Source organism: Mesocricetus auratus, unplaced genomic scaffold (genome assembly GCF_017639785.1).
Source record: "Mesocricetus auratus isolate SY011 unplaced genomic scaffold, BCM_Maur_2.0 Super-Scaffold_100042, whole genome shotgun sequence".
In the NCBI taxonomy this organism is placed as follows: Eukaryota; Metazoa; Chordata; class Mammalia; order Rodentia; family Cricetidae; genus Mesocricetus; species Mesocricetus auratus.
The window spans coordinates 5558387-5565553 of record NW_024429219.1 but is presented as its reverse complement, the minus strand read 5'-3'; the positions used below and the strand labels follow the sequence as shown (position 1 = coordinate 5565553).

Below are 7167 nucleotides of genomic sequence, written 5' to 3'. Positions count from 1 at the left end.
CATCTCAGAAAGACCACAGACCCAAGGCCTGCCTGGGCTACAGAGTGAGTCCAAAACCAGCCTTGGAAGCCTAGGAAGACATCGCCTCAAAATGAAAAGTAAAAAGAAGGCTGGGAATAGCTCTGTAGTAAAGTGTTTGACCAGCATGCAAGAGATCCTAGGTTCACCCCTGCCCCAAAAAAAGGACAAAACAAACGAGACACACTAGGATTCTTAATACATTAAATCCAAGTATTTCTAAAATTGGTGAGACAGCTTGGCTACTTGTGAAAGCATTCTGAGGCATCAGTTTAGGTCTGGCAGGATAAGTCCCCTGGTAAAGTGCGAGCCACTAGCCTGAAGACTTGAGTGGGATCCCTGGGACCCCACCTGGAGGAAGGAGAGAACTGAGTCCTGCAAATTGTCCTCTGACTTGCAAATGGGTGCCATGGCACACGGATGACCCCCCAATAAAGCATTAGTTTATATCACAATTTAGGGAGAGTCCTCAGAAGATCACACACAGCCGGGTGGTGGTGGTGCACACATTTGATCCTGTCAGAGGCAGGAGGATTTCTGTGAGTTCCGTCTGGTCAGTCTGGTCTACAGAGCAAGTTCCAGGACAGCTGGGCCTACACACACACACACACACACACACACACACACACACACACACACACACACACACAGAGAGACAGAGAGACAGAGAGACAGAGAGACAGACACAGACACAGAGACACAGAGAGGAAGAAATGATGCTCCCAGAACAGTACCCAGCACCATGCACTCTAAACGTCTTCAAGAGTTCCCATGCCCAGGAGCAAGTAAAATTAATATTCCTCCAGACTCAGAGACCACCACTCATCTCAGCAGCTAGGAAGACTCTCAGAAACATGAACACACAAAAAAAAAAAAAAAAGAGGAGGAGTGCCGTCTGGTCGGGTACGGACAGGTCCTGGGTTCAATCCTCTGCATGGAAGAAAAGAAGGGGGCGGGGCGAAGGGAGGAAGGAGGGAGAGGAGGAGGAGAAGATGGAGGAGGAAACTAGGAGAGATTGTGTAACTTCATTTATATGGAATTCTAGAACAAAGAAAACAGAGTAGCAGTTGCCTAAGGAATCCTTGGAGGGGTTTGAGGGACTTTCTGGACTGGGGAGTGGTTCCTTGGGTGCCAACATTTCAAAACACACCAGGCCACGTGTTTTAAAATCTGTGCATGTCTTTGTGTACGACTTAACACACTAATTTAAGAGGGAAGGCGGGAGGGCTGGGGAACAGCTTGGAGTGGAGCGCTTGCTGTGCCGGTGTGTCTAAGTTCTGATCCCTAGCATCCATGTACAAGCTGGACTAGGTGGTAGCCATCTGTAACCATGGCGACAGGGAGGCAGAGACAGGTGGATCCTGGAGGCTTGCTGACCATTCAGTGTGGCCGAAACTGTGCTCCAGGCTCACAGAGAGACCCGATCTTAAAGAACAAGGTGAGTGACTGAAGAAGACGCCAGGTGAGTACACACACACACACACACACACACACACACACACACACACACACACACACACGAGTATTTGGAGCATAAAATCACCCTTAAAAAAAACCATCATGAATAACAAAAAAAATTTAATTGAGATCATAGTTGCCTCAAGAAGCCTGGGCAGGACTGAGATAGAGAACAGGAAGTCATAAATGACACTAACTCTTAGTTTGAAGGCTAGCTCCAAAGACTCCTTCATATCACTATGTCTGTAATAACATAATGCATTCGTGTTATATGAATACACAGGTATATGTCATATTCATTATGCTGTAGGTATCAAGTAATGTATTTATTCTAATTTTAAAACAATCTTATTTAGGGCTAGAGAGATGGCCCGGCAGTTAAAAAGTACTGCCTGCTCTTCCAGAAGACCAGGGTTCTATTCCCTGCACCTACATGACAGCTCACAACCATCTCTAACTCCAGTTCCAGGGGATTCATCTGATCCCTTCTCCTGGCATCCACAGGTACCTGGTACCCACATGATACACACACACACACACACACACACACACACAGGCAAAACACCCACACATATCAAATAAAAATTAATCTCAAAAAATTATGTCTGTGTGTCTGTGTGTATGCCTGGGCTTTCAGAGATCCCCTCGTGCTGGAGTTTCAGGAGGCTGTAAGTGGCAGGGACGAAACCCTGGTCTTTTGCAAGAGCAGCAAGTGCTCTTCACTGCTGAACCATCTCTCCAGCCCCAGTCAAACAAGCATTCTTAAAAAATTTGAAAGCAGGGTCTGGAGAGATGGCTCAGCAGTTAAGATCACTTACCACTCTTCCAGAGGACCTGGGTTCAATTCCCAGCACTACAAGGTAGCTCACAACCATCTGTAACTCCAGACCTCTTCTGGGCTCCAAAGACACTACATACAGGTGGCTCACTGTGTGCAGGCAAAATACTCATACACATAAACTTAAAATAAATCAATGCTTAAGATAATATTGACCACATTGTGACTCTTCAGGGGATTCCTGGAAGTCTGTGAACGGGAAATAAGGACAGGTGGTCAGTAATAAGACATTCTAGACAAAATCCTAGACCTTCCATAGACAGACTCCCATGTGTGAGACGGAGCAGGGCATTTTGGGTAGCTGAAGCCTATGGCTCCCGCCTGTCTCACGCCGCTCTTGTTTCTTCCTGGAGGTCTCTTGTCACTAACTTCCCTGGGCATGTAGGACCAACCAGGAAAAATACTAGATTTTTGGTGTCTCTCAAAGACCTGAACTTTCTGGGCATAGTGGTACATGTCTGTAATCCCATCACTGGGAAGGCTGAGGCAGGAATAGCCTGGGCTACATTGTAAAACCTTCCAAAATACCTCCTTCAAATCAACATCAGTGGACAAAGTTGTTGTATGGAAAAAGGACAGACTGTATCTCATCACATAAACTCTCCGTAAAGCCCCCATGGCTCCTTGCTGCCTGGGGACGAGTCCCACTGTGTCAGTCACACAGGGCTGTGCAGGCAGGTACCTGCTGAAGGCCTGGGTTTAATTTTCCCTGGTGTCATGCGTCTGGAGATTCCTTGGACCGTCCCACAGTCGCTCTGCACACAGCCTCTGTTTGCCTCCCTGACTCTGCCAGCCCCTGTGCAACCTGCAGCTCAGCACGTCATCCCGGGGAGTCCCGGGGGAGTTAGGGAGATGTTCACTGGCTCAACTCCAGCCTTAGCCTTTGAGGGCCCAACCTCGATTCTCACGCGCAGTGCCTGGCTGGGGACTAGCTGATAAGCCAAGCTCTGCTGTGGTCAAAGCACCCTCTGGGGCTGCCTCTCCCACCTAGACGCTGCTGCCCAGCGCAAAGGGGTCCTGGCTGTCTCTCGGTGTGGAGCAGCCAGGTCCCCTGCAGCCCATGGGCTCCAAGCAGCCTGCCAACCTTGTCTTCCGTAGGTAGCAGAGAGCCAGAGAACCAGAGCGCCGGTCTCTGGCCACTGTGGCTGTTGGAAGCTCACTAACATCGGGCTGACCTGCAGATGCCCGCCAGATCAACCCTGCTCTCCCTGGGCAGGTCACAGACCCTGCATCGGGGGAAGCAAACCCTCCTCATCCCCCATGATGCTGAGTCTAAACAGGATGAAACTTTGGCCTCTGTCACTTTTTAAAAATGTTTTTAATTAAATCTCTAGGGTCACTGACACCCCGGAGATGGGAATTGCAACCCTGCAGCTAGCCTGTTAATGACACACCATCTGTTTGTTCATGTGGGGTGATCACATGATCTTTGCTCTGCAGAACATCCTGTCTCACTGGCCTAAACCGGTTTGTGGGTGAAATGCTCGGGAGGAATGCCAAAAGTCTCCCTCCTCTTCCTCTCCCTCTCTGACTCTCTCACCCTTCTTACAATGGGCTGTTAGGAAAATTGGTCTGTTAATTTAAATGATGTTCACTTTGTGTTAACTGTTGGCAGCACTCCGTCACCCTGTTCGAGCGCAGGTAGGATTCTAGCTGGGCATCCGGTGACACCCTGGATGAGAAGAGCTGATAAGATGGCCCAGTCCAATCGAAGAGGAGACTTGCAGTCAGGGAAAGCCCAGAGGGTCCTCAGCTCGGCCTGCAGCACCATCCAACTCAGGCTCCTCTCGGGACCCCAGGACCCCCACCAGGGCAGAAGAGGTCAGAGCCTGGAGTGCTCTGACTTTGACAAAGGGTGCATGTGCCACTCACTTTTACTCTTTAACTGGGATCATTGACTTGTACCCACGATCAGATAAAATCTCTGCAGTGTCTCCCCCGTGGGATGCTTTTAAGGCTTTTAGCTTTTAGCCATTACAGTGACAACTGGGTCTCAGAAAAGAATAGCCCACAGATATCCTGCCAGCCAGTGACCCTCTGAGTGTGTGGGTGGGGGAGGGGGACAGCACTACACAGACCACACACACTCACGCATGTGTGCTCATGCACACACACATGTGCACACATGCACACACACATGTGCACACATACACACACGGACGTGCTCACATGCGCACACACATACATGTGCACACATGCATACATGGACATGTGCACACGTGTGCTCATGCACACACACGTGCACACATGCACACACGGACGTGCTCACACGCACGCGCGCACACACACACACACACACACCGCATCCAACTCCATCCCTCCCGGTGCCCTCCTCATCATCCCCCACTGTAGGTGGGAATGGGGAAGGGGGAGAGGTTCTGGAAGAACCTAATGCTTGTGTGACTGAAGATGCACAGCTGTGAAATATGCCTTATGAAACTCGGGCACTCGACGCTCGAATGGACGCTTTGCAGCCCACCTGCAGAGCCCCACTTTGTCACCGAGGAGGTGACAAGCCAGGGCCGCATGGGAGTCTGTCCTGGCAGGACCCTCTGGCCGGCTGGCTGCAGCTGCAGAGGAGGCGGTGGCTAGGGTAAAAGGACTGGTCCCAGGCAGGTCCAGGCTGCAGCACCCGGGGCTCTCAGGGAGGGAAAGCCGGCTGGTGAAGGCGCTGGCTGCTGACAGCCCACGACGGCCCCTTGCGAGCACAGCTTGCGTCTTTTCTTTTGACCGTGGATGACAGTGCCCTTGTTCCGCAGTCCAGGCTTTGTTTTCCGTGCCACCAGTGGTTTTTTTTTTTCCCCTAATAATTCTACCTCTTCCTTAGGGGCTCTGATTTCGAGGTTTAAGCTGGGAAGGGGGGCTGTGGGGGAGGGGGAGCGTAGAACACCCATAGATAAATTTCCTTGAGAGGGGCAAGGCCCTACCTAGTGAATGACTCACCCTTAGGTGCCTCACATTCTGGGCTCACGCACTGTTTCTCCAATCACCAAAGAGTCAATGGCCCGGGCCTCTTATCGCCTGCCCGCTGATAGGAGTTTGCAGCCCATAAAACCCAGCTCTACTCCACTCCCTGCAGGAAAACATCTGCACCTGGGCTTCTTGGCCCAGAAGAATGTGACTTAGTCACCTGTTGGTAAGTGTAGCCATTGTTCTGCCTCCCTTGTACAGGCCAGCCACCCCAGATCAATCACGTGTGGTCCACAGCCGCAGGGGGCCCAGGCTGGGACGTGCATTCCTCTGCTTTTTCATCGGCCCCCAAGTAAAACAGCAGCTGACGGCTTCTCCGGACAAGCAAGGGGCAATGTTTATCTCACTGTCTTCCGAAAACCCAGCTGCCACTCACTAGGGTCACCGGTGGCAGTCAACAGTGTGACCCTCCCAAGCTGCTGCTAAGAGTTTCAAACTGTCTTCATCAAGTAACACCTGGCTTTTGGGTACAAAACACGGTGTGAGGCTGTCACCGGATGTCAAAGGTGGCTCTTGGATAAGACCGTGAGTCACTTCCGCGACTGGTCCTACTGGAGGGTGTGCTCAGAACGGCAGCTGTTGGTCTTTTCCTCTGGCCGTGCGCACAACAGTTAGGCGAGCGTGCGGTTTGAAAGGAACGGGAAACACTTTTTGGTGCTGGGCCATGCGAAAACTCAGGCTGACAGACCCTTGTGTTCATGCGAGAGCTCAATGAAAAATACTCAGGGCGACTGCTCCTGGTGGGGAGACGCTCCCTCTCAACATTGTTTTTTTAGCCCTGAAAAACGGAATGTGACATGGCCATTTCTTAGGGGGCAGCATGCTCCAGCTCTCAGTGGCTTGGTCGGTTGTCAGTCGTCTTTCTGGTCCTCCCTCTTGCCACCTTCACCCTCTGCCTGTCCGTCCTCACCCATCCTGCTGGGCCTGGTCAGCCCCACCTCCTGCCAATGCCTGCCCAGATACTCCCCTCAGACGAACTCCCAGGGGACGGTCTAAATCAGGTCACTGCTCCTACGCCGCCTGTCTGTCCAATGTGATCCAGAAGGTTCTGGTTGGCAGCATTGCCCAGGCAGAGAGAGACAGCTGACGCGCCCTCCCTACAGCCTCTGCAGCATAGGGCAAGGGGTAGGATGAGGTTCAGTGGCTCTTAGAGGTTCTGCCCGAAGAGGTCCCCACATCCTCTGTCCCCTCATACTCTATCCATCAAAGCAAGTCAAGCGGCCACCCGAGCCTCGGAGGTCAGGCTATCACGCTGCCTTAGGGTGGGGACCACCACCATCATATGCTGACTCCTGTAGGTTTCCCAGGCCAAAGGAAGGGGAGCCTGCTGGGGGAGCCAGGGATCTGGGGCCCCGCTGGGGCAGCTGGGATGAATCAACCTTGACTTTCAGAGCATGGTGGAGGCTGTGGCAGGGATGCTCAGTCCCCAAGGGCATGAAAACCTCTTTCTCTTTCATACCCAGGCTCCTTGCAGCCTGCTGTAGCTCCAGGCTCCTTGTAGCTTGCTGTAGTTCAGGGCACAAAGGTGTTTTGCAACTGTTGCTGAATAGCAAGTTAGCCCTGTAGCTCACCAGGGTCTGGAGACCTAAGCTGTGTTGCTCTGGTCATGTTTTAAGCTTTGCAAAGGGTAGAAAGTTTGTACTCTCATGCTGGCCAGCATGGTGGTGCTTGCCTAAATTGGAGCATTCTAGAGTTGGAGGCAGGAGGATTGGGAGTTCAAGACTAGCTTGGGCTACACAGGACCCTGTGTCAAACAAACAAACAAACAAGCAAAAACAAACACTAAAAGAAGAGAAGTTAATATCCTCCCTCCCCCGACTCCGTTAATTTAACAAATGAGCACTGTTCGGTACCACCCTTGCCAGTTTCCGTCCTAAAGGTCT

General features: G+C 51.6%; 1 long non-coding RNA gene across 1 annotated transcript; it reads left to right on the top strand.

The window, feature by feature from the left end:
• Nucleotides 1–1118: 1118 nt before the first annotated feature.
• LOC121135816 lies at nucleotides 1119–4248 on the top strand. Its single transcript, XR_005872939.1, has 2 exons — nucleotides 1119–1456; nucleotides 3930–4248. It is a non-coding gene; the product is annotated as an uncharacterized LOC121135816 (long non-coding RNA).
• Nucleotides 4249–7167: the final 2919 nt, after the last annotated feature.